This window comes from Ictidomys tridecemlineatus, chromosome 4, assembly GCF_052094955.1.
Source record: "Ictidomys tridecemlineatus isolate mIctTri1 chromosome 4, mIctTri1.hap1, whole genome shotgun sequence".
Lineage (NCBI taxonomy): Eukaryota > Metazoa > Chordata > Mammalia > Rodentia > Sciuridae > Ictidomys > Ictidomys tridecemlineatus.
The window spans coordinates 112,846,929-112,861,910 of record NC_135480.1 but is presented as its reverse complement, the minus strand read 5'-3'; the positions used below and the strand labels follow the sequence as shown (position 1 = coordinate 112,861,910).

General features: G+C 34.9%; 1 pseudogene; it reads right to left on the bottom strand.

The window, feature by feature from the left end:
• LOC101973829 (protein DEK-like) overlaps positions 1-14,668 on the bottom strand; it is an 83,419-nt pseudogene extending 68,751 nt beyond the window's left edge.
• Between the last annotated feature and the right edge of the window lie 314 nt (positions 14,669-14,982).

Genomic DNA, 14,982 nt, shown 5'->3' with positions numbered 1-14,982 from the left:
CTAGTTTTCGTTTGTTTTGTTTTCATGTTTATTTTTTGTTTTAGATTTTGGCAATGGTTCCGTGGAAGGTTTTGGATGCATTGAGAAATTCAAGATCCTCTTCACTAGTTCATTATTTACCCCTGATCTCTCAGAATCAAGAACCTTGCAGATGTTCTTTAACAAGGCATTTCTAAATTTTTTTTCCACATTTCTTCCTCCCTCCCCTTTTCTTGTAATACCGGATATTCCCTTTTTCAAATGTACTTTCAGATGTCCTTTTCCCACTGAACTGACCCACTCTTCTTTAATGAGGAGGACACTGTGGCTGGTCTGTTGCAAAGCAGTTTTATGGATTTCTAAGTTAATCTGTTTTTGTTGTTGTTGTTACTCAGAAAGAAATGTAACCTTTCAATTTCACAAGTTTTCTGACCCCTTCCTTGTGCAATTGCAAACGGCTCACTTTTTAAGGAAGACACTTGCATTGTCAACCTTCCACTTTTTTCTTTTCCCTCTTGCCTTCCACAGTGAGACTCTTTTTCGTTCTCCTTGGCTTCCTCCTCTTTGTCTTCTCAGTCCTCTTCATTGCTCTCCTCTATGCAGCGAGGCATTTCAGTCTCCTTATATGTGGGTTGGGGTGGAGGCTCCCTCTCCCTCCACAACAGAGGCCAAGGAGGACAACCTGGACTGCTGGTGGCAGAGGACCTGGCACTGGGGAGCAAGAGGAGGCTGCCGGCCAGGGCCTGTGTGTGGTGTGATGCTCACACCGTGCGCTCTGCTTCACCTGAAAATTATTTTCTTTTATCTAAGTCTGCTTTTTCAAATTAGTTTCATATCTCCTTTCCTCCAATCACTACATTTCTAACTTTTCCTAATTATGTTTAAATTTTCATTTTGTAGATTTTATCATTTAAAATATTAGATTAAAAATTTTATCTGTCCATGGGCACATCCTTCTGGTGTTCCTTCATTAACTGTAGGGATGTCTCCGAACTCCTTATTCTCTTATTTCTTATGGTAATTTAATGTGGCATTTATCTATTGATGTAATTTGGATCTGGAAATGTCCCCCAAAGGCCCATGTATAAAAGGCTTGGTCCCCAGCCCATGGTGCTATTGGGAGGTTGTAGAACTTTAAGAGGTAGAGTCTAGGGGGAGGTATTTAGGCCATTGGGGTCATGCTATTGAAGAGCATAGTGGAACCCCAGTCCTTCCTATTTTTTACTCCCTGGCCATAAAGTGAGCAGTTTGCCATGTGCTACTATGATGTGTTGACTGGTCCAATAGCAATGATGCTGATTGATCATGGACTGGAATCTTAGAAACAAAGCCAAAATAAAACTTTTTCTCTTTATAAGTTTATTTTCTCAAGTATTTGTTATAGCAACAGAAAGCTAACACCTCTGTATTCCTAGTCTCTTGCTAGGAATTCCTAGTGAAAGAATTTTTATCCACTTTGGGGATGGAGATGCAGACCAGAATAGTTGCTCTCACAACTTTTAATCAAGTTCTTCTTGTTCTTTTGCTTCTATTATCTTTGTCTTGCTCAATTTGGATTCTTCTCCTACCATTATCTCCCAGTAAGGAACTTCATGGTTAAAGAGATATTTGATTTTTTGGTTTCCAGAGTTCACAAGAGCAAACTTACTCCAAAATCTTCAGATCTTGAGCTCTTGTTTTACTGCTGTTTGTAACAAATCATCACAAACTTAGTGGCTTACATAACATTAGCATATTAACTCACATTCAGTAAGCCAGAAATCTGAGATTGGCCTCACTTGGCTAAAACCAAGTATAGTTGGCAAGGCTGTATTTCCTTTTGGAAGTTCTAGGGCAGAATTCACATGTCTAAATTGGACCCACATACCCTTAAATAGCAAAGTCCCTTTTTGCAATATAATATAACATATTTGCAAATTTTGAGGATTAGGACATGGATATCTTTGGGGTCATTGTAAGCCCCTTGAGTTTACTCATGAATCAGAGTCTGCACAAACCTCTCTCATCCTGGGCTGCTGTCTCAGGTAAATATGCTAAAATTTTCAATGTGTACCTTTTAGTGACGTGAGGTTCTACTCTCCTCTGGCTCATCAGATGCCCCTATGTTGATTCTCTGCTTCCACATAGATGATAATGCCACCTGGATTTTTTAGCTATAAAGGCAGATTTTATCCTCACCTGCTTGTATCTTGGTGGCTTGTTGGATTATATATAATTAAATAGATGTTGCCCATGATTTTAAATTTTTCTATTCTATAGCTTTGTCTCATTTTAGAGTGAGGAGAGATTTGGAGATATTTAAATGATGATGTCACCATTGCCATCTTCCCTCAATGCTTCACATCTCTTGAATTCATGTCCTTTCAATTGTGCCTTCACTACCTGGCACATAACAATTGCTCAATAGATACTTGCTAAATCATATTAATCATCACTGGTATATTTATAAATGCTAGGCAAAGTGATCTTTGTTTACCAAATGATTTTGTCTATTTAGTTACTAAGGGATTAAACCAAAAGTACAGTAATAAAATTACTGAAATGCATAGATAAATTTGCAACCAATTATATATGTGCATATATATCTGATAATATTAAAGCAAAGTGAATGTTTTAAGTTATTGGTTGACATTATTTTCAAAATTTATGGAATTATATTGCTCAAGAATAAGATGCAGCTTGAAATAGGGGTGTGTTGGAGAGAGATATAGAAAAAGCTCAGGTTGTCAGAAAAGGCAGAAGGACAGAAATATATCATCCCCACTTAATAAAAAAAGTTCATGTTCTAGACAAATTAAATACTTATCTGGTTGTCTTGAGAGAGAGGAAGAGACAAATTTAAGGGAGGAAAACAATGAATCAAAGGACAAATATCTTTTTTCTTAGGGCAAATATCTTGGTATTGAAAGTTCTGTTGTATGACTGAGGCTGTCGCTCAGTGGCAGAGCACTTTCCTAGCATGTATGGGGCACTGGGTTCGATCCTTAGCACCACATAAAAATGAAACAAAATGAAGACATGTTGTCCATCTACAACTACAAAACAAACTTTAAAAATTTCTGTTGTTAAAAATTTTGCCTTTTTCATCTACATTCACATGCCAAACAATGACATTTTGGTCAATATCAGATATGTGATAGTGGAACCATAAGATTATAAGGGAGCTGGAAAATTCCTGTCACCCAGTGATGTTGTAGCCATCATTATGTGATAGAGCATTGCTAATGTGTTTGTGGTGAGGCTGGTATAATAAGCCTATTGTACTGCCAGTCATATAAAAGCATAATATATACAATTATGTAAGGTACATAATACTTGTTCATGATAATGAACTCCTGTGTTACTAGATTATGACTTCATCCAGATCCATATTAAGCAATTGGCCTATACCATCTAGTTTTGTATGAATAAACTCTATGAAGTTCATATGACAATGAGATCAACTAAAGGCACATTTCTCAGGATGCATCCCTATTATTAAGCAGCTCACGACTGTGTTATACTTACCTGTGTGAGTCAGGCTTTTACTTGAACAGGGTGACAAAACAAAGTACGAAAAGTCCAGAGACACTACTCAGTCTTTAAAAAAGAAGAAAATTCTATTATCTATGATAACACAAATGAGCCTAGAAGAAATTATGCTAAGGGAAATTAAGGTACAGAAAGACAAATAGTATATAATTACATCTACGTGTATAATCTTAAAAAGTCAAACTTGTAGAGAGTAGAATAGTGGTTACCAGAAACTGGGATGGGGTAGAGAATGGGAAGAAGTCAAAATGTTCAAAATTCCAGTTAGGAGGAAAAAGTTTCCAAAATTTATTGAACAGTAAGATGACCGTAAGCTAATAGTAATGTACATTTCAAAATTGCTAAAAGAATAATTTTAAATGTCCTCACTACAAAAAATGAGAAGTACTTCAAGTAGTAGATATAATAATTAGCTTGACTTAATCATCCCACAATGTTAACATATATCAAAAAACATATTGTACCCCCAAAAATTATAAGCAATTATTATTTGTCAATTTAAAAATGTTTTAAGTAAGTGCAGACTTCTGCTTTTAGGAAAATGGAGTAGATGTACTTTTCCCTATTCTCTCTGGTAAGTGCAAATAAAACCCCTGGACACTATATATAAATAAAATGATCACAAGTAGACTCTAAATGGTAGAGAGAAGAAGATGACCTTGGAATCAGGGGAATGAGTGCCCACTGTTTTGTTTTGCCCCTTCTATTCCAGACCTGGAGCTGAAGAAGCCAGAAACCTGGAAATGCCAACAGGTGCAGACCAAAAATAGTCCCAACAAAAGGGGCTCTGCCTGGCCAGAGGACCAGGAAAGGGGCAGCTCAGAAGGATAGAAAACTTTCACTACACTCCAGCCCAAACCCACCACCCACACAAAACGTTGGTGTCATTCCACACCCTCAGCAGCACAGGGAGAGTAAGGAACTTAGACATCCACTCTTGCAACTGTAATGAGGTGTCTCAAAACCTCTGCCATAGTGACATCATTGAAAGCCAAGTAGAGAGACGAGACTTTCATCTCCAGCAGCTGGAACAAGCCCTGTCCCCGACTACTGTCATTGAGATCATGTTAGGAGTCTAAACTTCCACTGCCACCCAGCAGAAACAATGCCTTTCTGCCTTCTCTCCATTAGGAGACTGTCAGAGGAGGCCTAGAGGAGAGTCAGGATCTTCACTGTCACTAGTGGTAATGAAGCAACCCCACTGTCAGCAAAGACTGCATCAGAAATGGGAACTTCCTGTGCAGAGGTCATGTGGGTTACCTTCCCTCAGGTGTCAATGGAGACTTGGCAGGGAACCTGGACTTCTATCTCAACCTGGTAGTAATGAGGCAGTGCTTCTCTCCCACTGATAGAGTGGTGTCAGAAAAGCCAGCAAAAATAGAAGATTTAAACATCAGCCAGACTACAACACAGAAACATCCAGATTTCAATTGAAAATTACTGGTTGTACTCAAAACCAAGAAGATCTGAAAGTTCATTGGGAAAAAGGCAAAAACAATAGATGCCAACATCAAAATGACAGAGATGTTAGAATTACATGACAAATTATAAAGCCACCATGGTAAAAATGTTATAGCTATGGTTATCCACCAGGAAGCATGAATCATTGTTAATTATTTTTTAGAAGTAATGATCTTACCTGAAAGTGCTTCAAATGTACAACTGATATGCAATTATTATTTTTTTTAAAAAAAATAGACTTCATATTTAAACTTATTGTCTATTTATTAGCTTAGAAACTAATTTCTGCAGGTTTTAATCAGACATACTAGCTTTATTCTCCAAAAAAAAATTTTAGGTATATTCAAAATCTATGTCATTTGTGTAACTAATGTTTTTATAATGGAAGCCTGTCACTAAATTTGCTCTATTGACATTAAAAGACAATTCTCCAAAGTGCCATGTATCATGAAAGTTTGTAAAAGAATCAAAATAGAGCAAAATGCCTTTTAAATGTGTCAACAAGAAATTACAAATATGCCTGAGACAAATTTAAAAATGTAAAGCCTCTACAAAGAAATACAGAGTCTTAGCAAAGAAGCAGAAGATGTATAAAAACCAAGTGCAAATTTTAGAACTGAAAAATATAGTAACTAAAATTTAAAAAAAAAAAACAACACTTGGTAGATGAATTCAATAGCAAGATGGGGAGGGAGGCAGACAGAGAAGACAATTAGTGAATAGAAATAACCCAGTCAGAACAACAAACAGAAAATAGGCTGAAGAATAAAAAGAACAGACCAGAGCGATGTGTTAGATGATAACCAAAGAGCTAACATTCATGTCATCAGAGTCTTGGGGAACAGGAGAAAGAGAGTAGGCCTGGAAAAGTACTTGAGAAAATGCTGATTAAAAATTTCCCAGTTTTGAAGAAACATAAATCTGCAGACTCAAGAAAAACCCCAAACAGGATTAACCCAAAGGAATCAATTCCAAGGCAAATCATAATTAATTTTAAAAACTAAAGAAAAAGAAAATATATTGAATGCAGTGAAACATGAGAGGATACATTGCCTATTGTGTTGAAATAATTCAACTTATGGCACATTTCTTACTAGAAACTGTGGAGTCTATTAAAGAATTGTCACAATACCTTTCAAACTCTGGAGGACAAGACCATCAACCCAGAATCCTTTCCTCAATGAAAATACATTTTCACTCAGGACATTTTTAGATGATGGAAAATTAAGATAATTAGTTGCTAGCAAACATACCTGAAACTTTGACTAAATGAAGTTTCTAGAAAAAAGGAAACAATAAAAGAAGGAAATTTGGAACATAAGAAGAAAAAAATGGTAACCAAAAATATTAGTAAGTATAATATTTCTTTTCCTCTTGAGTTTTCCAAATTATGTTTGACATTATGTTGATGCAAAAATTATAATGCTGCCAATGTAGTTCTAAATATATGTAGAGGAAATATTTAAATATCTATGTTATATGTGGGAGAGAGCAAAATTATTTAAAGGAAAACAATATTTCTATACTTCACTCAAAATGATGAAATGAAAATACTAGGAGACTGTGATAAGTAATAATTATACAATGTAAGGCTTAAAGTAATCACTAAAAAATCTATATGAAGATGTAGAACTTAAAAATAACATACATAAATCAAAACAGAATTATAGAAATAAAGTAAACTACAAGGCGTGAAAAAGAAAATAGTGAAATTAAAAAAGCAAACAGAATAAAATAAAAATAAAATTTTTAAAAAATGCAAACTTAAACTATAACATATCAATACATGTATTGAATTTAATTATCTAAATATACCAATTTAAAGACAGAGACTGGATTAAATAAAAATGATCCGATTGATTATATGCTATCTAAAAGAAATTCACTTCAAACTTATATATAGGTATATACAAGTTGAGAGAAAAAGGATCAAAGTTATGCAATGCAAACATTAACGAAAGGAAGGCAGGAGTGACTGTATTAATATCAGAAAAAGTAAATTTCAGGGCAAATAAAATTGCCATAGACACAGAGGGAAATGATGAAAAGAAGACAGCAATTCTAGCACTGAATCACAGAGCTGAGATTATGTGAAGGAAAAATGGATAGTCCTGAAAAGAGAAACGGACGAGTACACAATTATAATTGGAGATCTCTCTCAACAATTGGTAGAACAATGAGGCAGAAGACCAGCAAGGATTAGAGAAACTCAACAGTTATACAACACTCCACCCGATGGCAGAAAAATATACATTTTTTCAACTTCTTAAAGAACACATGCCAAGACAGGTCACACCCTGAGCCATAAGACATATAGAAGAATAGGAAACATACAGAGCATATTCTCTGACTTAATAGGAATCAAAGTTGAAGTTAATAATAGAAAAAAGGAAAGTTTTCAAACCCTTGGAAAATAAACAGCGCGTTTCTAAATAATCTATAGGTCAAAAAGAAAGTTTCAAGGGAAATTTCAAAATATAATAAATGGCATGAAAATGAGAATGCAACATATCAAACTATATGGAACTCTGCTAAAGAAGTACTGAGAAGAAACCTGATGGCACTGAATGCTTAAAAAGAGGAAAAGCCTCAGATTAATATTCTAAACTCTCACCTTGAGGACCTAGAAAAATAAGTTAAAAATAAATTGAAAACAAAAAAAAAATAATAAATATAAAAGTGAAATTGAAAACAGAACAGCAGAGAATATCAATAAAATAGAAGATTGATGAAGATCAATAAAATTGACAAACCTCCAGTAAGACTAACAAAGAAAAAGAATAGAAGAAACAAAGTACCAATTTCAGGAAAGCTGTCAATTGGTGCAGACATCAAAATGTTAATAAAAGAAAAGTACTAATAGCTCTGCACACATATGTTTGACAATTTAGACCAAATGAACTACTAAGACTCACCCAATATGAAAAAGAATATTTGAATATCCCTATACCTATTACAGAAATTGAACTTGTAATTTAAACACTACCCAAAAAAGAAGTCTTCAGCCCAAATTATTTCATTTGAGAAATATACTGTTAAAATAATTAACATGAATTCTACTCAATTTTTCCAGAAAATTGAAGGAAAAGTAGCAATTCCAAAATCAGTTTATGATGCTAGTATTATTCCGATATCACCAAAGATAGTGCCTAAAAAGAAAAAGAAAAAAGAAGGAAAACTAAAAACTAATATTCCTCATGAATATAGACACACAAATCCTTCACAAAATATTAGCAAGTGGAAAACAGCAATATATTAAAACAGAATTATACACCATGACCAAGTGGGCCTTACCTCAGGGATGCAAGGCTGCCCCAATATTAGGAAATTGATCAATATTATCTACAATATTAACAGGCTAAAGAAGAAAAACCACATGATCTTATACACGAAAATTACTTGATCATTCATAGTGAAATATCTTAGGAAAATACAAATAGGAAATTTCTTAACTTGATAAAAAGCATCTACAAAAACCTACAACCAACATTTTACTTAATAGTAAAATACCAAATGCTTTCCAAGATGGAAAACAAGGCAAGGATATCGGCTGTTATCACTGTTATTCAACAAAGTGCTGAATAACAGTGGATGTTTAAGCCAGGCGACAGACAAATAAATAAATAAAAATTAATAATAATAATTAGTAAAATAAAAGGAAGAAAACCAATAGTTTGTTTTCAGATTATGTAATGATCTATACAATCTCGAGGAATCTGCAAAAAGTACTAAGGGTGTTCAGCAAGGTTTCAGAACATAAGATAAATATAAAAATCAGTTTTTTCTCTCTCTTTCCTTCTTTTTCTTTCTTACCAGTGCCAGGGATTGATCCCAGGGGTGCTGTACCACTGAGCTAGATTCCCTGTCCATTTTATTTTTTAATTTTGTAACAGGGTCTTGTTAAGCTGAGGCTAGCCTTGAATTTGAGATCCTCTGCCTCAGCCTCCCAAGTAACTGGGATTACAGCCATTTGCCACTGCTCCTGGCCAGAAGTCAAATATATTTCCATAAAGTAGCAATGATAACAAAATGGACACCAAAATTAAATCCACAATAACACTTCAATTACTCAAGGAAATAAAATATTGAGGTACAAATCTAATAAAATATGTTCTGGATTTGTACACTGAAAAGTACAGAACACTGATGAAAGAAATCAAAGAAAGTCTAAAGAAATGGACATACACAGCATGCTCATGGATTGGAACATTTAACAGAGTAAAGGGATAAATTCTCCCCAAGTTGATATACAGTTTAGCACAATTCCTATCAAAAATCTCAGCAAGCTTTTTTTAATAGGTAAAAACGATTTTGAAAAAGAAGAACAAAATGGGAGGAATTAGTCATTCGATTTCAAGACTAAAAGCTATATTACTCAAGACTTTCTAGTTCTGGTCATGGGAAAGAAACATAGGTCAACAGAAAGTTGGTCAACTCAGAAATTAACCCACACAAATGTGTTCAACTGGCTTTTTTAAAGATGAAAAAACAATTCGAAACAAGTAACAAGTGGAGCTATAGTGATTGGAAATCCACCAGCAAAAACATGACCCTTGACATAAGTCTCATACCATATCAAAACAATTCAAAATGGATCACAGACTTAAATATAAAACATGAAGCACAAAACTTTTAGAAGAATGAATAGGAATAATTGTAATGGCCAAGAACTAAGCAAAGAGCTATATTTGATACCAACAGTATGACATGTAAAAGGAAAACTAGATTCAGCTTCATCAAATTTAAAAACTTTTACTCTACTAAAGATCATATTAAGAAGTCAGAAAGACAAATTACACAGTTCAAAAATAAGTTGCAACTACATATCCAACAAAAGCTCAAACAACCCAATTGGAACACATATTTCATTGAAGAAGATATATAGATGGCAAATAAATGCATGAAAAGATGTTTAACATAACCAGCCACTAGGGAAATTGATATTAACAATCACAATAAAATACCACCACATACCTATCAGAATGGCTATAATAGAAAAGTGACAACACCAAACACTGGTGAGTATGCTGATAAATGATCATTTATACATTGCTAGTGAGAATGCAAAATAGTACTATAATACTTAAAGAAAAGATTGCCCCTGTCTTTAAAAAAAAAAAAAAACAACTATCATTTGACCCAGTAATTGCACTCCTGAAAACTTATCCCAAAGAACTGAAGATTATGTTCACACACAGACTGTAAATGAATGCAAAAAATAGCAGCTTTATTTTTAATATACCCAGACTGAAAAATCTTGATGTTTTCAACATATGAATGGATGAGCAAACTACAATAGATTTATATCATGTAATACCCATACAAAAAATAGGAACAAGGTATTGGTACATGCAATAGCCTGAATGAATCTCCAAAGAAATATGCTGAATGAAAACATGGATCCCAAAGTTTGCATGATGTATTATTCCACTTATATAGCATTCTTAAAGTGACAAAATCATGGAAACATAGAGAACAAATGAATACAAGGGGTTCTGAATAGGGATGGAGGCTGAAGGGACGTGCATGTGACTATAAAAGGGTTATATGAAGGACCTTTGTGGTGGAATGTTCTGTATTTTGACTATAACCATATAAATAACTTGGCTGTGACATTGTAATTTTGCAAAACTTTTCCACCAGGGAATACTGGGTAAAGTTCATACAGTATTTTTTCTGTATTAATTCTTAAAACTGAATGTAAATCTATAACTCACTCTCTCTCTCTCTCTCTCTCTCTCTCTCTCTCTCTCTCTCTCTCCAGGTATGTGTGTGTGTATATATATATATATATATACCTGTAGTCCCCAGTTACTCAGAAAGCTGAGGCAGTATTGATTGAGCCCAGAAGTTCATGATCAATATACGCAACATAATAAGAACCCATCTCAAAAAAAATGATTAAAAAATATTAAGTGCCTGATAAGCATTAAGAGCGCAAAAGGAACTTAACCTATGGTTAGGCAAGAAGTAATTATAGAATAGCTTCTGTAATAATAGCATCTCTTTATTGAACACTTACAATGTGCCTGTCATTGTTCAAGCTCTTTTTATGCATTCTGTAATTTAATCCTTTTAATAACCCTGAGAGATTTGGAGAGCTTAAGTAACCTGTGCAATTCACTAAGTGGTAGAATCAGGACTGTAAACCTGAATCTGTTTTACTAAAAAAGTTGTATTCTTCACCATTGTCTTGTAGATGGCAAAGAAATTGTGATCCAATGAAAACATCATGAGCTCTTAAGGTAGCCACACTTTAGTTCAATATGACTAATAGATATTAACGAGTTATTTAGCTTGACTGGGCCAAGCTTCCTGATCTGTAAAATGGGAACACTAATATTGCTTATAGGATTGTTATAACCATTCAGTATGACAATATAAATAAAACACCTGGCATTTGGTTGGTGCTTATTAAATGGTATCATTATTTTCTTGCAACATGAAATGTCTTTAACAAGGAGAATATTTTAGTGACCAAAGATAGGTATAGATTTGCTTTACAAGACTCAGAAAGCAATAGCCACATAAAAAATATTTGATGGATTAGATATTATAAAAATTAACTTCTACTCAACAAGGACACAACCTGAAAAAATGGGTAAGCAAGCACCTTGACAAGTTCTTTATAGCCTAAGTCCTGCTATGCATCTGCTGAAGATTTTTTTTCTTATTCTTTTTGCTTTTTTCTTCAGTGTGAAAGCCACAGAACTCTAATTCCACTAAAGAGCTTGCTTAGAAATGTGTACCTCAGGGTTTGTTGTTGTATCATATCAGTCAGAGGTTGTTTGCAAACAATAGGATCCATCCTGGCTAATTTATGCACAATAAAAAAAGGAAAGTGTGGAGTTTGTTAAAAATATTTAGCAGCTGAGGGGATTTCCAAGAGAGCCAGAGAGGCAGATTCTGAAGCTGGGCAGCAAACATGCTCCAGGGTGTCTCCAGAGAAAACATCCCTACAGATGTTGCTTGGCTTTAGTAATGCTGGAACCAGCTGCCAGAAATTCTACCAGTACCTGCTCTAAAGAACCAGCTACCTTCACCAAACATGTCTGACGGATGATCGTTTCCTCACATGGGGCCACCTCCTCACATAGCTCCCTGGTGAATTCAAATCTCATCAAGGAAGATCTGCTTGGTAGAACCTAGATCACATACCCACAAACGTTATGGCTTCCACATTAGAATAATGTCATTAAAATATAGGAAAACTGAAAATATTGGAAGGATGTTCAAAATGCTGGCTACTGAGATGAGAAGTACTTATCCATTCCACTATCATTGTAAAATAGAATCTGGAAAACTAAAAACAACATGTCTCAGACACCTTTGCAATTATGACTCAGAATGTAATTCAGGATTCAACAGTATGATGCTCTTGCATAAGATTTGGGAAGTGAAATTGAGGTGAAAGCCATGCTCTTGCTATGTCTGTCAATTTGTCTATCAAGCATAGTCCTGGTGATGTTCAGAGGATTTTTGGTTTGTTTTTGGATAATTTTTTTTCTATTTTTGAATTTGTTTCAGTTAAGGTTGCCAGAATTCCTATTATCTACTCTTTAACTTCATAGATGTTAAGAGACAGGATTAAAAGTTGAGTATGGAGACACATGCCTGTAGTCACAGTTATGCTAGTCAGCTTTTCATTACTGTGACAAAATACCTGAGAAAAACAAGTTAAAGGAGGAAAGATTTACTTTGGTTCAAAGTTTCAGAGATTTTAGTCCATGGTCACTTGGCTTCATTGATTTGGGGCCTGTGATGAAGGAGAACTTCATTGTAGAAGGTTGTGGTGAAGAAAAGCTGCTTACCTCATGACAGCCAGGAGAGAGGGGGAGGAGAAAGAGAGAGAGAGGGAGAGAGAGGCTAGGGACAAGAAATACCCTTCCAGGGCTTGTCCTCAGACACCTGCCTCCAACTGGGCCCCACCTACTATAGTTTCCACCACCTCCCAAATCAATTATGAACCATCAATGGGTTAATTTGTTGATGAATTAGAATCCTCATGATCCACTTTCCCAAAACCCCACTTCTGAACATTGCTGCATTGGGGGCCAAGTCTTCAACACATGAGTCTTTCAGTGACATGCCACATCCAAATTATATTACTAGCTCTTCAGAAGGTTTGAGCAAGAGGACCACAAGTTAAAAGCTACCGTGGGTTGGAAATCTGTATACAACAAAATGAAATCAAACCTCTATCTCTCACCATGTACAAAACTCAAAGTGGATCAAGGACCTGGGTATTAAACCAGAGGCACTGTGTCTATTTGAAGAAAAAGTAGGCCCAAATCTCCATCATGTTGGATTAGGCCCCAACTTCCTTAATAAGACTCCTATAGCGCAAGAATTAATATCAAGAATCAATAAATGGGATGGATTCAAATTAAAAAGCTTTCTCTTAGAAAAAAGAAACAATCAGTGAGGTGAATAGAGAGCCCACAGAATGGGAGAAAATCTTTACCACACACACGTCAGATAGAGCACTAATCTCTAGGGTATATAAAGAACTCAAAAACCTTAACACCAAAAAAATTAATAACCCAATCAATAAATGGGCCAAGGAACTGAACAGACACTTCTCAGAAGAAGATATACAATCAACCAACAAATATATGAAAAATGTTCGACATCTCTAGCAATTAGAGAAATGCAAATCAAAACTACTCTAATATTTCCATCTCAGTCCCAGTCAGAATGGCAGCTATTAAGAATACAAACAACAATAAATGTTGATGAAGATGTGGGAAAAAAGACACACTCATACATTGCTGGTGAGACTGCAAATTGGTGCAGCTAATATGGAAAGCAGTATGGAGATTCCTTGAAAAACTGGGAATGGAAACACCATTTGACCCAGCTATCCCACTCCTCGGTCTATACCCAAAGGACTTAAAGTCAGCATACTACAGGGACACAGCCACATCAATGTTTTAGCTGCATAATTCACAATAGCTAAATTGTAGAACCAACCTAGATGCCCTTCAGTAGACGAATGGATTAAAAAAAAATGTGGTATATATACACAATGCATTTGCAGGTAAATGGATGGAGTTGGAGAATACAATGCTAAGTGAAATTAGCCAATCCTAAAACATCAAATGCCAAATGATTTCTCTGATTTAAGAATGCTGATTCATAATATGCTATGAGAGGTGGGGGGATGAGAGGATTAAACGAACCTAGACAGGGCAAAGGGGAAAAGGGGAGGGAGAAGAAGGGAGGGGAATAAAAGTAGGAAAGATGGTGAAATGTGATGGTCATCATTACCCTAAATACATGTATGAAGACATGAAGGATGTGACTCTACTTTGTGTACAACCGGAGATTATACACACACAAAAAAATTGTGTTCTATATGTGTTAATAAAAATTGTAATGCATTCTGTTGTCATATATAACAAATAAAAAAAACTAGCCTGGGAAACAGTGAGATCCTGTCTCAAATAACAACAACAAATACTGGGGGTACAGTTCTGTGGTAGAGCACTTACCTAGCAGGTGTAAGGGCCTGGGCTCAATACCCAGTACTACAAAAAAGAAAAAGAAAAAGAAAGTATTGGGGGCATGTATGTTTTGCTAGTGTATGTTTTGCTAGAAATCATCATTTAATTATGGGGCTACCAGTTGCATATTGATGGCTTATCGTTCTGTTCCTGCTTTTAAAAAGATAAAAACTTACCTGACTGACAAGCATGTAGTATTGTTGTAAAAGTCATTTCTTCAGTCTTCCCAACGATTTTCATAAGCACTCAACCCTATATTTAATCTCTTTCTGCATAAATAACTTTCCTAATATAGGCATGTTAATGCTATAAATTTTCTTTTAGTTACTGCTTTAGCTGCATCCTTCATATTTTTTGTTATATTTTCATTTAGTTTATTCAAAATATTAGAAATACTTTAGACCCATTCATTTGAAACTAGCAGTTTAAAATAAAACTTATAAATACTTTCTAATTTCTTTTTAGTATATTTTGTTATTGATAGCTAACTTAATTCTATTGTGGA